The sequence below is a fragment of the Xenia sp. Carnegie-2017 genome, unplaced genomic scaffold (assembly GCF_021976095.1).
Source record: "Xenia sp. Carnegie-2017 unplaced genomic scaffold, XeniaSp_v1 HiC_scaffold_1, whole genome shotgun sequence".
Taxonomy (NCBI): Eukaryota; Metazoa; Cnidaria; class Anthozoa; order Malacalcyonacea; family Xeniidae; genus Xenia; species Xenia sp. Carnegie-2017.
In genome coordinates this window covers 10,395,222-10,415,107 of record NW_025813402.1, presented here as the reverse complement: position 1 = coordinate 10,415,107, position 19,886 = coordinate 10,395,222, and the positions used below count along the sequence as shown (strand labels likewise).

Genomic DNA, 19,886 nt, shown 5'->3' with positions numbered 1-19,886 from the left:
ATTTAAAGCATGCCGATCGGCTTCCTGATCATTGCCAATCATATGTCGCTATCACTATGGCACTAATTGTTCCAGTGTAAGGTGAAACAAACATCACATGAGAACGTTCATAGGCTAAAAAAATCGCTCAAAAATGTCGATTCCTATCCCGATGATTGATAATTTTAATTGAAATATGTCAAAAAATTGTAAATTGTATGAACGCGTTTTTATAAATTAAACAAACATGTATCAAAAACGAATGCCTACAATATTTTAATGATCGTTAATAAAGCTTTAATTCGTTGTTGCGTTTATTCTCATACGTTGTGAATATTTAAAGCTATAATACAATAAGTTGTCAACGATCAAAAATTACTAGGGACTCTTGCAAAAAATGTACACATTCTTATATTGTTATTTCATATTGAAGATATACGATCTTTTCTACTATTATTAAAAACATTACAAAAACTGTCAATAAGTAATAATAGTAATTATAAAAAGCAATAAGCAAATTTAAAAGTACATACCTTGAAACGAAATTTGATCACAACTGTCTTCTAATGTCCAATACAGTTTAATTAAAGCGAAATCGCTCATGTACCACTTAGGCACTAGTAGGTTATAGCTAGAAATTCATATTTAGTTAACAAAAGTCTATTACATAGATTTAGAATTAACAGATCCAAAACATTACAGAAATACTGAAATGTTTCTTAAAATCTCTTTAAAATCAAGGAATGAAACGTTCTAAAACGCTCTAACAAAGCTTTCCAATCTGTAAATTTTCATAAAAGTAAACATAACTTCATACGAAATGAGATTTCACAAAGGAAATTTCCTTGAAAATGTTATGCAAACGTTAAGTGAAAATTTTAAAATTTGCATTTTGTCGAAAATTTCGACTAAATTTGCGTGTTAGGGCTTTAATAATGCTTTCCGCCCGTTTACCCCCCATCTAATATTTAACGCTCTTTCCAAATCTGAAATCCAATTTCAAATCGGACTTGTCTCTTAAAAGTTAACGAAAATATTGTATTGTGACGTCATAGCTAATAACTTCCGGTTTAACAACGCTACACACTTGAAATTTTTTGAAATTGTTTAGAAACATCAGCGCAATGTTCAGTTCAAATGTGAGTGAAATCGCGCATCACACGCAAAAGTTATGAAAAATAAAAAGAAATGTTTCAGAAAAGTTATAATAATATATATAAGGATAATAATCGAGGATGGTGAATTCATTAAAGTCTATATAAATGCCTGCACCGCACTACGGTGCAGGCTTATATGAAGAATTTATCTATTGGTCTTTTTAATAACGCACGCCTTTTATAATAATCAAATCTTTCCAATCCCAAACCTTCCCACACTGCTTCACTTCCAACAACATCCATGGTTTTGTTTTACTTTGGTTCCATTTTCCGTTGGTTTCTGGAACCGTAATGATTAATAGGGACAGTTGGGGCATTCATATTTCGTTGTCAGAGGTGAAATTCTTGGATTTACGGAAGACGAACTAATGCGAAAGCATTTGCCAAGAATGTTTTCATTAATCAAGAACGAAAGTTAGAGGATCGAAGACGATCAGATACCGTCCTAGTTCTAACCATAAACGATGCCGACTAGCGATCAGCGAGTGTTATTTGATGACCTCGTTGGCACCTTATGGGAAACCAAAGTCTTTGGGTTCCGGGGGAAGTATGGTTGCAAAGCTGAAACTTAAAGGAATTGACAGAAGGGCACCACCAGGAGTGGAGCCTGCGGCTTAATTTGACTCAACACGGGAAAACTCACCAGGTCCAGACATAGTAAGGATTGACAGATTGAGAGCTCTTTCTTGATTCTATGGGTGGTGGTGCATGGCCGTTCTTAGTTGGTGGAGTGATTTGTCTGGTTAATTCCGTTAACGAACGAGACCTTGATCTGCTAAATAGTCAGACGATTCACGAATCGCTCTCGACTTCTTAGAGGGACTGTTGCGTGTTTAACCAAAGTCAGGAAGGAAATAACAGGTCTGTGACGCCCTTAGATGTCCTGGGCCGCACGCGCGCTACACTGACGATGGCAACGAGTTGCTCCTTCACCGAAAGGTGTGGGTAATCTTTTGAATCATCGTCGTGCTGGGGATAGATCATTGTAATTCTTGATTTTGAACGGGGAATTCCTAGTAAGCGCAAGTCATCAGCTCGCGTTGATTACGTCCCTGCCCTTTGTACACACCGCCCGTCGCTACTACCGATTGAATGGTTTAGTGAGGCCTCCGGATTGGCACTGTCGGATAGCACTATGCTAATGCCGTTGCGTTCTTCTAAGTACAGCACGTTTGTTGACCTCTTGCAGCAAACAAGGCAAAAAGCGAAACTTGCAACCTTGTTGTGGCAACGTGAAATGGCAACGCTCGTGATGACAAGCCAAATTGTGCATGTGCATACATCTTAACCTCAGATCAGGCAAGATTACCCGCTGAATTTAAGCATATTAATAAGCGGAGGAAAAGAAACTAACAAGGATTCCCCTAGTGATGGCGAATGGAGAGGGAATAGCTCAAATTGAAAATCTCCATTGTGTTGCCATGGCGAATTGTAGTTTTGAGAAATACTTTCCCGGCACGTCGGGCCTGCCTAAGTTGGAACAGCACGTAACAGAAGGTGACAACCCGTACGTGGTAAAGCCCTTGTGTTTGCGAGGTGTTTTCGAAGAGTCGGTTGTTTGGGAATGCAGCCCAAAATGGGTGGTAAACTCCATCTAAAGCTAAATATGGGCACGAGACCGATAGCGAACAAGTACCGTGAGGGAAAGATGAAAGGACTGTGAAAAGAGAGTTAAAAGTACGTGAAACCGTTGAAAGGGAAGCGAATGGAGTTAGGAATTCGTTTGTCAGATTCAGTTTTATGTACGCAGCAACGTGCGCGCTCTTGATCCGCATGGACATGGGTATACGGATGCCACATGCAGGCAGCGCTTTTGGCAAGCGAGCGTCAGCATTGGTTGTTGTTGAGCGATAATGTTGCAAGGAAGGTAGACGAATTTATCGTTGTTAAGCCTTGCATTCGCATAGTTTGATGACAACCATGGCACTGCAACGTGTGCTTTGCTGGCAACCCAACTTCTCGGTCCGACATGTGACTGTGGTGGACGGCTCGCCTGTGCACTCAAACTGCTGTCGGTCGCTTGTTGGTGTTTGCACATTACACGTTAAGGATGCTTGCGATCATACGACTCTATCCGACCCGTCTTGAAACACGGACCAAGGAGTCTAACATGTGCGTAAGTCTCCGGGTGATTGAAACCTGTGGGCACAATGAAAGTAAAGACTGTCCTAGACAGTTGAAGTGAGAAGTCTCATCGAGACTGTATCATCGACCGACCTATTCTGCTCTCAGAGAGGTTTGAGTAAGAGCGTATCTGTTGGAACCCGAAAGATGGTTAGCTATGCCTGAATAGGGTGAAGCCAGCGGAAACACTGGTGGAAGCTCGTAGCAATTCTGACGTGCAAATCGATCGTCGAATTTGGGTATAGGGGCAAAAGATTAATCGAACCATCTAGTAGCTGGTTCCCTCCGAAGCTTCCCTCGGGATAGCTGGAGCTCTTTGTGCAGTTTTATCAGGTAAAGCGAATGATTAGAGGTCTTAGGGTCGACCTTAACCTATTCTCAAACTTTAAATTGGTAAGATATCCAACTTGCTTAACTGAAGTTAGGCATTCGAATGCGAGCTCTTAGTGGGCCATTTTTGGTAAGCAGAACTGGCGATGCGGGATGAGCCGAACGCCGAGTTAAGGTGCCAAACTCGACGCTCATCAGATCACACATCAGGACGGTGGCCATGGAAGTCGGAATCCGCTAAGAAATATGTAACAACTCACCTGCCGAATCAACTAGCCCTGAAAATTGATGGCGCTCAAGCTTCGCACCTATACTCGGCCGTCAAAACAAGTGCGATGTTTTGACGAGTAGGAGGGCGCAGTGGTCGTGACGCAGCCTTTGGCGCAAGCCAGGGTGAAAAGGCGAACCTGTATCCCCAACCCAGTCTAATTGTATCCACCCTCAGCGTTTTGTAGACCAACGCCGACGTAGACGTCCGCAATACAGTGCTATACAGCATCTGTATGCCGGAAAACCGTCTGCAGCAGCGCACAAGGTGTTGGATGGTTCATGGAGAAATCCTGAACCAATATTCACGCCTTCTGTCGATGAGTTCCGAAGAGCCTGGCAGCCTATCTTTCAGACACCGTCTATCAAAGATACACAACATGCCGATTGCATTGGAAAGGTGCAATAATTGTCAATTGTTGTTCCGGTGACACCTGATGAGATCTTGAAGGTGTTATCGGCGGGTGCTGATTCAGCACCTGGCCCCGATGGGATAAGGATGAGGGATATCGTTGGACTTGGAGCAGATGTCCTGTGCAGCCATTTTAATCTATGGCTGCTTTTTGGAAGCTAACCCAGCCCATTATGTGCTGGGAGGACTGCGTTTTTACAGTAGGGCTCCGAATCTGATGATCCTCTTAAATACCGGCCCATCACCATTGCCTCTCACATTCTGCGAGTCTTCCATAAGGTTATGGCTCGTAGATGTGATGCAACGATTCCCTTAAATTACACCCAAAAGGGATTTCGAAGTGGTGATGGGATTGCTTAGCATGTACTCTCGGTACAGGCTATCATAGATAGTGCCAAGAGGAATTTAACAGCTCTCCACTAGGTATTCCTGGATGTGAGCAAGGCATTTGATTCGGTCAGTCATGACACCATTCTTTTAGCAATGCGTCATCTTGGCTGTCCGGATTCTTTCCTTTCTTACATCCGGGAATTTTACTTGAGATTCAGTACAGTGCTTGAGTAAAACGGGAAAAGGAGTGACCCCATCCATGTCAACAGAGGGGTTAAGCAGGGTGATCCATTGTCACCTTTTCTATTTAATGCAGACATAGCCTGGTCAATCTCTTCATTGGACAAGCACCTGGGGCTCTCGTTCGGCAATATTCGAATAACCTCGGATATGCCGACGACATCTTGCTGCTTGGGGAGACTCGGAATGGCCTCCGGAAACAACTGGGGAGGTTGGAGTCTCATCTTGTAGCAGGTGGACTCATCATCAGTGCTGGGAATGAGGGAAAATCAGCCTCTCTCAACATTGTTATTGATGGGAAACCAAGCGATGGGTCGTAGACCGAACTCCTTTCCTGGCGACCAACGGGGGTCTTATTCCATCATTGACTGCGACGGGGGAGTACAGATATTTGGGTGTAATGTTTCAGGGCAAGTGGAGCGACACTACGAAAAAACTTGAGATCCGACCTGGTGGGGGGACTTCGTAACATCACCAAAGCTCCCTAAATCCCCATCAGCGGTTAAAGATTTTAAAACAGTTCTTGATACCCAAGTATTTGCACGAACTCGTGTTGGCACCAGTAGGCGATGGGTGTTTAAGTGGCTCGATACCAGCATTAGAGCCAACTTACGCCAATGGTTGAAATTGCCAGGTGACACTCCAGTGGCTTTCTTCTATGCGGTTGTTGCTGATGGTGGCCTCGGTATCTCTTCATTACGATATACCATCCCTGTAATGAAGAGGAGGCGACTTGACAACGTCCTCTCGGCTGCTGATCCCATTTCACAAGCCTTGTTTGCCTCATCTTTTTTTTCAAAAACTGATGAGTCAAACCGCCAATTCCACTCTGGCTGGGCACTTGGTGACCGACAAGCAGTCATTGCTTAATGCTTGGGCTGCTGTGTTGCACACCAAGGTGTATGGGAGAGGCTTGTCGGAGGCACGGGCATGCCCGCAGGAAAATCGCTGGATAAGTGGTCCCCCCCCGGAATATTTCTGGGGCTAACTTCAACGCTGCGATCAAGGCTAGAGGTGGGCTCCTCTCAAGTAAGTCACGCAATTCGCGTGGCAGACCTGTGGGAGATAGACTCTGTGATACATGCATGCGCCCGGAGACGACTCAGCACATAATTCAAGTATGTGCGAGAACCAGCGGTCCTAGGATTCGTAGGCATGATAGGGTCGTTCAGTTCGTCTCAGCTGCGGCTTAGCGAGCTGGCTTCTCTGTCATGGTCGAGCCTAGGATTGTTGGGCGTGCGAAGCCTGACCTTGTCCTCTGGGACAGGAAAGGGCTTTCGTCGCTGACATCACGGTTTTCCGAGGTTGGGGAGTCAAGGCACACCATGATAAGTTCTCCTATTAAGACCAGCCGGAGATTAGGGAATGGGTGCAACAGGTAACTGGAGTATCCGATATTTCCTTTTCTTCGGTTGCCGCCAATTGCAGGGTGTGCTGTCACCTCTCAGCGCAGACTTCTTGAAGTCTGTTCCGAAATTGTCCAGTGCGAGTATTTCACTTCTTTCCCTGAGAATTTGTGAGGAAACATCTAGGATACACAGCTTTTTCCACAGTTCCACAGTAAGACAAAGGTATTGGTTGGGTGACATCGAGGATGATTTAATGCGTCGGCCGGCAAAATGGGCCATATGCTTTAGCTTTTGAATTAGGATTTTGAAATTTAGGATAGGTTTATCTGTTTATTATTTTGCGGTCGTGTGTTCTGGTTTTGTAATTCTCTTGTTTGTTTTGTGGGTCGACGTGCGGCGAGAGACGACTAGATTGCCATGTACTTCTTTTTTAATTCGTATGTTTTGGGCATTTGGGCGATCCAAGATCTCAACTAAAAGAGTAGATGTTAAAGGAGGCGGAGCTGGTGTACCGACATCGCCACTCAGGGTTTGATATTCCATCTATAGTGGAGACTCAAAAACTACATCTTTAAAGGCAGGCTCGCCAATTATCAGGCATAAGGTTATGGAGTGGTGCACAAAGGTTTTGGCAGCCTCATGGAATGAAAGAACAATCATCATCTACTATCTACATAGTGGAAAAGGCAGTCGAAACCAGCTACCGTCTAACCAGCCTCCCATTTTCCAGCTCTTTCATGTTGGCTCGAATCGAAATTATTAAGATTAATAAATTAGGTAAAATATAAATAATCGTTTTTAATTAAATTGACATGGATGGATTAACGAGATTCCCACTGTCCCTATATACTATCTAGCGAAACCGCAGCCAAAGGAACGGGCTTGGCAACAACAGCGGGGAAAGAAGACCCTGTTGAGCTTGACTCTAGTCTGACTCTGTGAAAGAACATGAGAGGTGTAGAATAAGTGGGAGGAGCAATCCGAAGGTGAAATACCACTACTCTTATCGTTTTTTTACTTATTCGGTGAAGCAGAGCTGGACATCAAGTACACTTTTTGGAATTAAGATCGCTCTTCTGCCGGTCGATCCGAGCCGGAGACACTGTCAGGTTGGGAGTTTGGCTAGGGCGCACGACTGTCAAATGATAACGCAGGTGTCCTAAGGTGAGCTCAATGAGAACGGGAATCTCATGAAGAATAAAAGGGTAAAAGCTCACTTGACTTTGATTTTCAGTATGAATACAAACTGTGAAAGCATGGCCTATCGATCCCTTAGTCTTTATGAGTTTTAAGCTAGGGATGTCAGAAAAGTTACCACAGGGATCACAATAGCAAATATATGTGATTTACCCACCCTCTTTTCCATACCCTACCCATACTTATTCTATGAGCCTTCAATGTTTTTCCTTTTTCTTAAACGTCCTCTTTTTCAATTTAAATAAATTTATTAATAGTTCTTTCATGATTTTAACAATGCACTCACACACTTTATTTTTATTATCATTTGTTTTTACATATTTTGTTTCTTCTTAAAACAAGTTTCTTTTACGAGTAAATGGCATGTTCCATATATTTTTCTGCTATGACGATTTTTTTGCAATTTTTATACAAGTTTCATAACTAATATAATATATATATGCTTAACCTCCTTGTTTATTCCAAAATGTAACTTCCGTCCCAATGTCTTTGGAAAACGAAGAATATTATTCACAATCACAACTTTGGCTTCTTAAACATCTTCTCATTCTTACTGTTCAAAGTATCTCACTGCTCTCGCTTCTCGCCCCTCTCACTCACTCTCTGCTCTCTATACATCCGTTCCACTCATGTTTTCTATACTGTTCCTTGTCGTCCCCAACATAAACCCAAATGTTCAATTGAAACCCAACACCACTTTAATTTGGCACCTTCCCCCACATGTGACTACAATGAGTCACTTGTTTATAGAACTTTGTCCCAAGTTTATTTCATTCCTGTTACATTAGCTCCTGATTTATCGCCTCCATCCACAGCAGCTTGTTGTCTTGGTTTGAGTTCTTCGGCGTTCACTTGCAGCTTCTTTTGATGGTTGCTGACATCACAATTTAATTCTGAAGGATAGATCAGTTGGATTGGCCTCTCAAGAGAAATTGGTCCACAATGAAGTTTGACTCCTCTCACAACTCCATCCCTTTCACGGATCAACATCGTTACCTTTCCGATGTTCCACATATTTCTGTTTTCTCCTCCTTACCCATTAAAACGATATCTCCCTCTTTCGGATGAGATTCGATTGCTGATTTGTTAACTTGTTTGCGTTGGCGTAGACTTGTTAAACATTCTTGCTGCCAACTGTTCCACAATTGGTTTTTGATTTTGTACAAATACTTTGCTCGCTTTCGTAATTCACCGTCCTTAATGTGATGACTCTCCACCTCAGGGATGACATTCGTCTGTTGCAGTACGAACGAAGATGGAGTCAGTACGGGGTGTTCAACATCATCCTCTACATAGCTCAATGGTCAATTGTTCATACAAATTTCTACGTTCAGAACAACTTCTGCTAGTTCATCGAATTTCAAAAATCCTTTACCAACGACTTTGTAAAATGACGATTTCAATACACCAATCAATCGCTCAAACTGGCCTCCTCACCAGGGTGTAAGATTGAATCTCCATTTAATGCTATGTTTACTGAGCTCGCTGTGAAAACTCTCGTCTTGCATTGCTCTCTTTAACGCCGTTGCAGCTTGGAACGTTTTCGCATTGTCCGAATTCATCGGCGAAGGACGACCTCGCCTTGCTATGAGCCGTTTTATACTTTGCAGGAACAAAGTTGTCTCAAGATTCTTCAACACTTCAAGATAGACTCCTCGCGTCAAACTACAGGAAAAGAGCACCATACAGGCTTTTCCTTCTTGATTTTCTTCTTAATGGGATCAGCGAAATCGACATGAATGACTTTAGTGTGGTTCCTTCTGTTCGAGTCTTTGGTAAAGGAGCAGGTATTGGAGCTAGATACGGTTTGGTCGTGAATCTCTTGCATCTGTAGCATCTCTTCCTTTGCTTTTTGACTAGTCGACAAGCCGAGGAACCCAATATCTTTCTCGGACTTTTCCATCGTTAGTATAACTCCCCATGGAGTGTTTCCAGAGTGCATCTTCCACTAACTTCACGATGAATAGTGTCATCAGGCAAGTAAATAGGGATCCGACCGTGGATCCGACCGTGGCATCTTAAAATATTGTCATCGTCAGTTTGTACATTTAATTGAATCAGATCCATTTGAGACTTTGGGTTTTCTGTGACTCCGGCTTGTGCAATTTTTATCCATGACATGTGTTGCTCTTCCACTTCTTCAGATGTCGGTGGCCCGTGCTTTCTATTATCTCTGTTTTCTCGAGCATTATCAATAAATCGTTTCACCCACGTCCTAATACAAATCGCCTTTGGCAATGAACGTTTTTCAAGTATATCACTGAATATTGCCAAGTCTGACCACTGGATAGTCGTGCTCAAAACTACTCTCGTCTCCTTTGCTTGATATTGGAAGTCAGTCGACAGTTTGACTATAAGATCTGGTGGCCAACGACTATGCTCTGATACCAGGCAATACCTTTCATCCACATCTTGGTCAGTTGCCACCTCGACTTCTGAGGTCAGCCGGATTGTCATTTGTTGGCACATGATGCCACACGATCTCATTAGAAGCTCGGATTTTTGCCACTCAATGCGACACGAATTGTTTATAATCCCCCTCTCCTTTAATCCATCATAAAGCTAGAGTACTATCTGACCAGGGGTGTTTTCTGTGTGGAATGTGTCTCAGTGCATTGCTAGCATTGGAGAACAAATTTGCGGCGATATAACCTGCAGCAAGCTCTAACATTGGGATAGTCATTGCTCTTTTGGCAAGTCTTTATTTCCCTGCCAGTAATTCCTGAGTAATTCCAGATGGTTGTTTAGCGACCGTGCAGACGATTGCACATAAACCTTCACCGCTGCCGTCCCCAAATCCATGAATCTATAAGCTACAGACGGGTTCTTGGAACGACAGAACCGCTCTTGGCACGGTCACTTCGCTTGGTAAGGTGTTTCCACTTTTCCCAGCTCTGCTTCAGTTGCCAATTAATGCATCCCCTAATGTTTAGTCAACGTACAGAGACCTGGCTTGCAGAGCGACTTTTCGTGATCCAAGCGGAACTTCTCAAGTAGGAATGAAGACGAAACCAATCCCAACAATACTCTCGTGAACCATTGTCTTCATCAGCCTGTGGATTTGGTCAAATGAAATCATAAAGAATGCCATTCACTTTCGCGTGCATGAATTTGAAGTAATGCCTTTTGATATCTCCAGTGTTTGCAACATGAAAACTTTGCGCTCTTACCAGTACTTCCCACAGCTAGTTATTTAGCGTAGGTCCCGAGTACAGGCATTCGTTTAAAGAACGACATTCTGGTGAAGCATTTGCTGATGCACTGTACACCACTCTCAGTTTAGTGGACTGCGCTGACTCGCGTACGAATTCATTATGAGGCATGTAGAATTCATTACCTTTTGCTACGTCAGTTGCTGGTTTAACTATGGCATTGTTCTTTTGTCTTGACTTGCGTTGTAATCTTTAGTCAATTTCTTTTGCTGTAATCGTCCCTCTAAAGATTCCAACCTTCTGATGCTTCCCGTTTTGTTCGATGGGAGGGGTGGATTATTTCCGCGCCATGGAAGACCGGTCTCGTACCGGTAGTGTCTGCTAGTCCTTCAGCAGTGTCTGCTAGTCCCAGCACATCCAACCTGCTGAGATCTTCATAATCCTTCTGTGAAATTTGGGCAAGCAACATCTTTTTACTGTTTTGTTCCACACCAGGACTCATGGCAAACATCCGAAATTTGTTTTTTCTGCAATCTGTCGCCTTCAGTTCCCACTAGTGGAATCGTGCGAGTTTTTATCCGTGCATATTGCCCGCTTCCCCAACCGATATTGACAGGTAATTGAGCTTTCTGATCATTATCAACAATTTTTGCATTCTTCAACTCTTTTTGTAAGTGATTTATAATGTGGATGGATTGTCTACTGTGAGTAACTGTTCTTTCTCCACCTTGATCAACTTCACTTCACCTTCATTGAATAATAACTGTCTATTGCTTCAACTTCCCCCTTCATAAATTTCCATTCTTGTTGTTTTTGATGTTTGAAGTATGTCAACTTTAGTGGTTTGTGTCTCAGTTGGTTTCACCCTCAGCATAGATGAAGCTTTACCAGATATGTATGAGCTTCCAGCCCCTCACGCGATCAATGCACAGCATGTAATTCCATTTATCTTGACAACAAGAATGGGGAAAATTCTTTCACCAGTACATCCATCTGTAGTCAACAGAGTCTCACCTGATTTTGGTGTTTCTTCCGATTAGCAACATCACATATGCTCGTATGGTGTCATTTAGGGCAATTTCTGCATGATGACTTGCTGGGGCAAATGTTAGCATGATACTGTCCTGCTGCACAGTTGAAACAAAGTTTCTTTTTGACTAAAATTGCTCTTTTCTCCATGACAGTACTGATTAGGTTACATTCCCCTGATTTAATACTTCCTTCACAGTAGACGCACATCGTCTTTTCTTTAGTATGGAAGACTTTTTCTGACCTTCGAGATTTCCATCCAGGTGTGTCTGACTCTTTCTCAAAGATTGGATTTCGCCTGGTCCACTGTCTGACTGTTTCAGTAAACTTGAAAAAAGTCCCAACTTTCCCTTTCTGGATCATTTCTTACAAAGTCCCCACGTATGGATTGGAGTTTGTCCAGAGTCATGGAAACATTTCCTTGGACATCTTTCAGTTAACCCAGCGTTTCCAAAGCTTGGACACTGTGATTTTACTTCTCAGTAAACTCGACAATTTTCTCAGGTTTGCTCCGGAGATATAAGGCAAGTCCATGATCTCTTTTATGTAAGCTTTATATTTTCCGAATTCTTCCCATACTGATCTTTTAAAATTGACTTTGCTATATTGTATCCTTTGGTGGTAAGCAGTAATGATTCTACTCCTCGCTTAACTTTGGGCCCAAGAATACCACACAGATATGTGAATTTGTTGATGGCAGCTATATTTGACTGGTCCATCGTCTCCGTAAATTGCCCCCAAAATCTGGACCAATCCATGTATTCCCCCTCAAATTTCGTAATATTTATTTTTCGTAATCTCATCGACATACTTTTATCACTTATTTTTGAGTCAATGGACTTTGAATTTTGGATTTTTGCATTTACTTCAGCCTTTGTTTCTTGAAACTTTACCCTCAAATTTAAGTTGCTCCTCGTGAGCGTGATTTTCCTCTTCTAATTTCCTATTGTTTAGCCAGTGTTGTAGCTTTATTATTTCGTCTTCGGCTTCCCTTATTTTTGTTTCGATTTCCGCATTCCAATCGCTGATTTCTTCAAGGTCGTCTTCTCTTTCGATTTTTGCTCTCACGATGAACACCAAAATAGAAAATAGATCGCACGATGAACAACAAATATCTTCCTGAAAAGACAAAATTCCTGTCTTGAATAGAACTAGAGGCCTTTTAAAATCTTGTTCTGCAATCGCACAATTTATGACATTAAATGATGCACATCGTCTGTTAAAACATATGTTAATGAGATATTCATGCATAATTAGAGAATCCTCTGCTAACAAATGTTTCATGATATATTTTTCAAATTCCTTTTGTATTATTTTGTATTATTTGTCATTAATTTCTAATTAACTAAAAATCCTTTTCCTTGAACTCAAACATGTTGTATAAATAACATCATTATATATAAATTCAAGAATATTTTCATAATTAAGATCTTTTTTAAAATAAACCGAATGATTAAAATGTGTTTATCTAAAAATTGAAACCTGCAACAGTCTCAAGATTGTGCTAAGAATAATAACATGTTCCCATATTACAAAGCAAGATGTTAAACAAGTTATTACAGAATGTTGCAAAACATAAATAAATAGATATTTCAACATTAGAGAGCATTACATGTAATTATGCAATATCAGAAAATTAGAACATATTTCCTCTGACATGACATATGAAAACTTAGTTATTATAACTTAAAGAACAGAAATTATGTTCAATTGTGTAAGAATACTTTATCTATATGAACATGTACCACTTCAGCACAAATAATTGTAAGCTATAGCTAGAAATTCATAGTTATTTAACAAAAGTCTATTACATAGATTTAGAATTAACAGAGCCAAAACTTGACATAAATAATTAAATGTTTTTTAAAATCTCTTTAAAACCAAGGAATGAAACGTTCTTAAGCGCTCTAACCAGGCTTCCCAATCTGCTAAATTTTCATAAAAGTAAAAATATCTTCATACAAAATGAGATTTCACAAAGGAAATTTCCTTGAAAATAGTATGCAAACTTTTATTAAAATTTTAAAATTTGCATTTTGTCGAAAATTTCGTGGAAATTTACGTGTTAGTGCATTCATGTTTCCCTCAGGGCACACCCATCTAATTTTAACGCTCTTTCCGAACCTGAAATCAGATTTAAAATTGGACTTGTTTTTCAAAAGTTATTAACGAAAATTTTGTACTGGTACGTCATAGCTAACAACTTTCGGTTTAACAACGCTACACACTTCAAATTTTTAAAAATTGTTTAGACACATTAGGGCAATGTTCAGTCCAAATTTTAACGAAATCGCTCATGTACCACTTAGGCACTAGTAGGTTATAGCTAGAAATTCATAGTTATTTAACAAAAGTCTATTACACACATTTAGAATTACCAGAGCCAAAACATGACAGAAATACTTAAATGTTTCTTAAAATCTCTTTAAAGCAAAGAAATGAAACGTTCTAAAACGCTCTAACGAAGCTTTCCAATCTGTAAATTTTCATAAAATGTAAAAATAACTTCATACGAAATGAGATTTCTCAAAGGAAATTTCCTTGAAAATGTTATGCAAACGTTTATTAAAAATTTAAAAAATTTGCATTTTCTCGAACATTTAGTCTAAATTTGCGTGTTAGGGCTTTAATAATGGTTTCCGCCCGGGTACCCCATCTAAAATTTAACGCCCTTTCCGAATACGAAATCAGATTTCGAATCGGACTTGTCTCTCAAAAGTTATTAACGAAAACATTGTTTTATGAAATCATAGCTAATAACTTCCGGTTTAACAAAGCTACACCCTAGAAATTTTTTCAAATTGTTTAAAAACATCAAGGCAATGTTCAGTCCAAATTTGAGCGAAATCGCACATCACACGCAAAAGTTAGGAAAAATTAAAAAAAAAATTTCAGAAAAGTTATAATAATATATATAAGAATAATAATGGCAGATGGTGAATTCATTAAAGTCTATATAAGTAAGCCTGCACTGCACTACGGTGCAGGCTTGCCCATGAAGAATTCATCGATTGGTCTTTAGTAATAACTGGCTTGTGGCAGCCAAGCGTTCATAGTGACGTTGCTTTTTCATCCTTCGATGTCGGCTCTTCCTATCATTGCGAAGCAGATTCGCCAAGCGTCGGATTGTTCACCCGCCAATAGGGAACGTGAGCTGGGTTTAGACCGTCGTGAGACAGGTTAGTTTTACTCTACTGTTGAAGTGTTGTTGCAATAGTAATTCTGCTCAGTACGAGGAGGAACCGCAGATTCAACAATTGGCTCATGCACTTGACTGAAAAGACAATGGTGCAAAGCTACCATCTGTTGGATTACGATTGAACACCTCTAAATCAGAATCTGTGCTACAACGCAACGATTCCTTTCTCTGGACGACTTAAGCGAACTAGAATAGAGATGCTTGTCATCTCCTGCGTCACAATGTGCCTGGGACTATGCACCAAAGCACTGCATTGCTCAAAATCTAAATTTTCCAGAGCTAAATCCTTTGCAGACGACTTAAATAAAGAACGGGGTATTTTAAGCAGTAGAGTAGCTTTGTGCTACCATCTGCTGAGATTAAGTCCTTGTTCTAAGATTTGTTACTTTTTTTAAATTGTTGAACATCCTTGTCTGCAAGTTGGGAATGATAGTTGGCCTTTTTAATAACATAGGTATGTCTTGTGTTGTTTACCTACTATGTCCACAAAGTGTTGGGGAAAGGGAACTGTGTTATCTTCCAAGTATAAGATGGCCATGATAGCACCTGCTGAAAAATGAAGTGTTATGTAGTTGTTACAAATCAACCTACCCTTTGTAACCAGGAGACATGTTTGAACAAGATAAAATCTTCAAAATAGATCACATTATTATGTGATGACATCAGAAGGCCTCTCTGAGAGGGAGAAATGAGTCACGGAGGCCATCGAGAAGGCTCTGAGGGAGAAAAATGAGTCAGTGACCATCGAGAGATCCAGAGACATCAGAAGGCCTCAGAGTCTCAGTGACCATCAGAAACCCTCTGAAAGGGAGAAATAAGTCCGGAGACCATCAGGCCTCTGAGAGGGGAAAAGTCCACGGTGACCATCAGAAGCCTCGGGAAAAAAGTGAGAGAAGGGAGAAATGAGTCACGGTGATCATCAGAAGGCAAGAGGAAATCACGTAGACCATCAGAAGGCCTCTCTGAGAGGGAAAAATAAGTCACGGTGACCATCACAAGGCCTCTCTGAGAGGGAAAAATGAGTCACAGTGACCATCAGAGCCTCTCTGAGAGGCCTTTGCACACTTGAAACATACTGCACATTGGTATGGGTATGTGAGCTTCTCAATGCTTGCATCAATTGCAATGAGAGACTTTGAAAGACATGGCAAATAGATGGATACTTTCTTTTTCGTTGAGAGCAATCCCATGTGAGAGAAACATAAACAAAACAGGTTATAGCAGATATGCTGTTCCTAAGTTTATCTCAGCAATGGAAGTTAACTGGTTGATCCTGCAGGTATCATATGCTTGTATCAAAGATTAGGCCATGAATGTCTAATTATAAGCACTTGTAATGTGAAACTGCGAATGGCTCATTAAATCAGTTATCATTTATTTGATTGTACCAGTTACTACTTGGATAACCGTAGTAATTCTAGAGCTAATACATGCCAAAAGTCCCGACTTTTTCGGAAGGGATGTATTTATTAGATTAAAACCAATGTGGCTTCACGGCCGCACAGCCCATGGTGATTCATGTTAAATATTCGAATCGCATGGCCTTTTAACTTTGCGACGGCGATGATTCAAATTTCTGCCCTATCAACTGTCGATGGTAAGGTAGTGGCTTACCATGGTTGCAACAGGTGACGGAGAATGGGGTTCGATTCCGGAGAGGGAGACTGAGAAACGGCTACCACATCCAAGGAAGGCAGCAGGCGCGCAAATTACCCAATCCTGACGTGGGAGGTAGTGACAAAAATAACAATACAGGGCTTTTTGTAGTCTTGTAATGGGAATGAGTACAATTTAAATCTCTTAACAAGGACCAGTTGGAGGGCAAGTCTGGTGCCAGAAGCCATAATTCCAGCTCCAATAGCGTATTGTAAAGTTGTTGCAGTTAAAAGCTCGTAGTTGGTTCGGGCTCGACGACGACGGTCTGCCGCAAGGTATGCTACTGTCGGCGTTAACCTTCGCGCAGACTTCGCTGCTCTTAACTGAGTTTGTGTGGGATACGCGACGTTTACTTTGAAAAATTAGAGTGTTCAAAGCAGGCTTTTGCTTGAATACATAAGCATGGAATAATGGAATAGGACTTTGGTTCTATTTTCCGTTGGTTTCTGGAACCAAAGTAATGATTAATAGGGACAGTTGGGGGCATTCGTATTTCGTTGTCAGAGATGAAATTCTTGGATTTACGAAAGACGAACTAATGCAACATTTGCCAGAATGTTTTCATTAATCAAGAACGAAATTAGAGGATCGAAGATGATCAGATACCGTCCTATTTCTAACCATAAACGATGCCGACTAGGGATCAAGGTGTTATTAAAATATTTGATGACCTTGTTGGCACCTTATGGAAACCAAAGTCTTTGGCTTCCGGGAACTATGGTTGCAAAGCTGAAACTTATAGGAAGTTAAGAAGGGCGCCACCAGGTGTGGAGCCTGCGGCTTAATTGCCTCAACACGGGAAAACTCACCAGGTCCAGAAATAGTAAGGATTGACAGATTGAGGCTCTTTCTTCATTCTATGGGTGGTGGTGCATGGCCGTTCTTAGTTGGTGGAGTGATTTGTCTGGTTAATTCCGTTAACGAACGAGACCTTGAACTGCTAAATACTCAGACGATTCACGAATCGCTCTCGACTTCTTAGAGGGACTGTTGCGTGTTCAACCAAAGTCAGGAAGGCAATAACAGGTCTGTGATGCCCTTAGATGTCCTGGGCCGCACGCGTGGTATACTGACGATGGCAGCGAGTTGTTCCTTCACCGAAAGGTGTGGGTAAACTTTTGAATCATCGTCGTGCTGGGGATAGATCATTGTAATCCTTGATCTTGAACGAGGAATTCCTAGTAAGCGCGAGTCATCAGCTCGCGTTGATTATGTCCCTGCCCTTTGTACACACTGCCCGTCGCTACTACCGATTGAATGGTTTAGTGAGGCCTCCGGATTGGCACTGCCAGATGAGTTCCAGCTCATCCGACGGACATCAAGGAGCTGGTCAAACTTGATCATTTATAGCAGGGGTCTCCAAACTACGGCCCGTTGGGACTCTCAATCCGGCTCGCAGGGACACTTAAGAAGCCAATTTCACCACTCACATTGAGAAAACTGAACAGACTAATTGTGATTTTGTTATGATAGTACTCTTGATTGAAATTTAACCTTTAAATTTTGAATAAATATTTTCTTAACTAGTTAAGCTTGTGTGATGTGCTTCGTTTTGCGCATTTTTATACGTGACAAGTTTTTTTAAAATAGACAGGTTTCGACATCTCATGATGCCATCTTCAGTATAAGTGAAATAATAAATGATACAAGGTTTATATAAAAGTAATATGATACATAAATTACAACAATAAAAAGGAATTAAGTTAAAATTAAGGGGGAGCGTCCGAGCGTATTATAAACTAAACATTGTATTGAATTTAAAAACTTGAACATTGAGGTCAGGTTTAGTTTTGTTGATGTGGAGTGCTTCTTTGATTTTAAGGGAGAATGAGGTGTCGGCAGTGTCGATGATTTTGTGGCAATGGGGTGAATAGTTGGTTTTACACGAGTGAGATTTAAGAAGGTGTGGGTTATATATGAGAGTTTTTGTCTGTTGTGGTATGTTCCCTGATTCTGGTGGACAAATAGCGCGAAGTGTCGCAAATGTATCTTCTGTTCCTTTTTATTGTTGTCATTTATGTATCATATTACTTTTATATAAACCTTGTATCATTTATTATTTCACTTATACTGAAGAAGGCATCATGAGAAGTCGAAACATGTCTATTTTAAAAAAGTACTTCGTTTTATTAAAATATTCGCTCTTTGACAAGAGGTATACGGTTCGTCGGCCCTCAACATCCTGGATGAAAGTTCATGTGGCCCTCTGGCTGTAAAGTTTGGAGACCCCTGATTTAGAGGAAGTAAAAGTCGTAACAAGGTTTCCGTAGATGAACCTGCGGAAGGATCATCACCGTACAATAACATTTCGCTTTTGTTAGGTTGCTTATATTTACATTCACAATCGAAGGACTCTGTGAATCTTATAACTAAATGGGAGGTGGACATTTCTACGTCCTTAAATGGGTGGATGGAAGCAACAATGTGGAACCAAATTGCGTTGTGCAAACTCAAATAAGCCTCCCTTTGCCATTTCCCAGCCTCTCGCGTGTTTTTTTATTTAACTTGATGTTTGACAGTTGTGTGATTACAAAGAATAGAAGCCAATAATGTTTACAACTTTTAACGGTGGATCTCTTGGCTCGTGCATCGATGAAAACGCAGCCAACTGCGATACGTAATGAATTGCAGAATATAGTGAATCATTGAATCTTTGAACGCAAATTGCGCTCTTGGTTATACCGGGAACATGCCTGTCTGAGTGTTGGTTATAAACGTTAACTTCCAGGATGCAATGTGTTACTGAACCTTGAATGAAGTGTCGTGGGGGATAGCAATATGCTAATGCCGTCGCGTTCTTCTAAGTACAGCACGTTTGTAGCCCTCTTGCAGCAAACAAGGCAAAAAGCTAAACTTGCAACCTTGTTGTGTCAACGTGAAATGGCAACGCTCGTGATGACAAGCCAAATTGTGCATGTGCATACATCTTAACCTCAGGTCAGGCAAGACTACCCGCTGAATTTAAGCATATTAATAAGCGGAGGAAAAGAAACTAACAAGGATTCCCTAGTAATGGCGAATGAAGAGGAATAGCTCAAATTAAAATCTCCATTGTGTTGCAATGGCGAATTGTATTTTGAGAAATACTTTCCCGGCTCGGGCCTGCCTAAGATGCTTGGAACAGCATGTCATAGAGGGTGATAACCCCGTACGTGGCAAAGCCCCTGACGTGTTTTCGAAGAGTCGAGTTGTTTGGGAATGCAGCCCAAAATGGGTGGTAAACTCCATCTAAAGCTAAATATGGGCACGAGGCCGATAGCGAACAAGTACCGTGAGGAAAGATGAAAAGGACTTTGAAAAGAGAGTTAAAAGTACGTGAAACCGTTGAAAGGGAAGCGAATGGAGTTAGCAATTCGTTTGTCAGATTCAGTTGCATGCACGCAGCAACGTGCGCGCTCTTGATCCGCATGGACAAGGTGTGTACGGATGCAACATGCAGGCAGCGCACTTTGGCAAGCGAGCGTC

At 41.2% G+C, this 19,886-nt stretch overlaps 1 long non-coding RNA gene and 1 other non-coding gene across 2 annotated transcripts; both read left to right on the top strand.

Annotated features, from left to right (window-relative positions):
• Nucleotides 1-2,293: 2,293 nt before the first annotated feature.
• LOC124443212 lies at nucleotides 2,294-19,849 on the top strand. The gene is made up of 3 exons (XR_006947542.1): nucleotides 2,294-2,689; nucleotides 8,978-8,979; nucleotides 19,610-19,849. It is a non-coding gene; the product is annotated as an uncharacterized LOC124443212 (long non-coding RNA).
• On the top strand, nucleotides 18,979-19,128 carry LOC124445454. The gene has a single exon (XR_006948159.1). It is a non-coding gene; the product is annotated as a 5.8S ribosomal RNA (ribosomal RNA).
• Nucleotides 19,850-19,886: the final 37 nt, after the last annotated feature.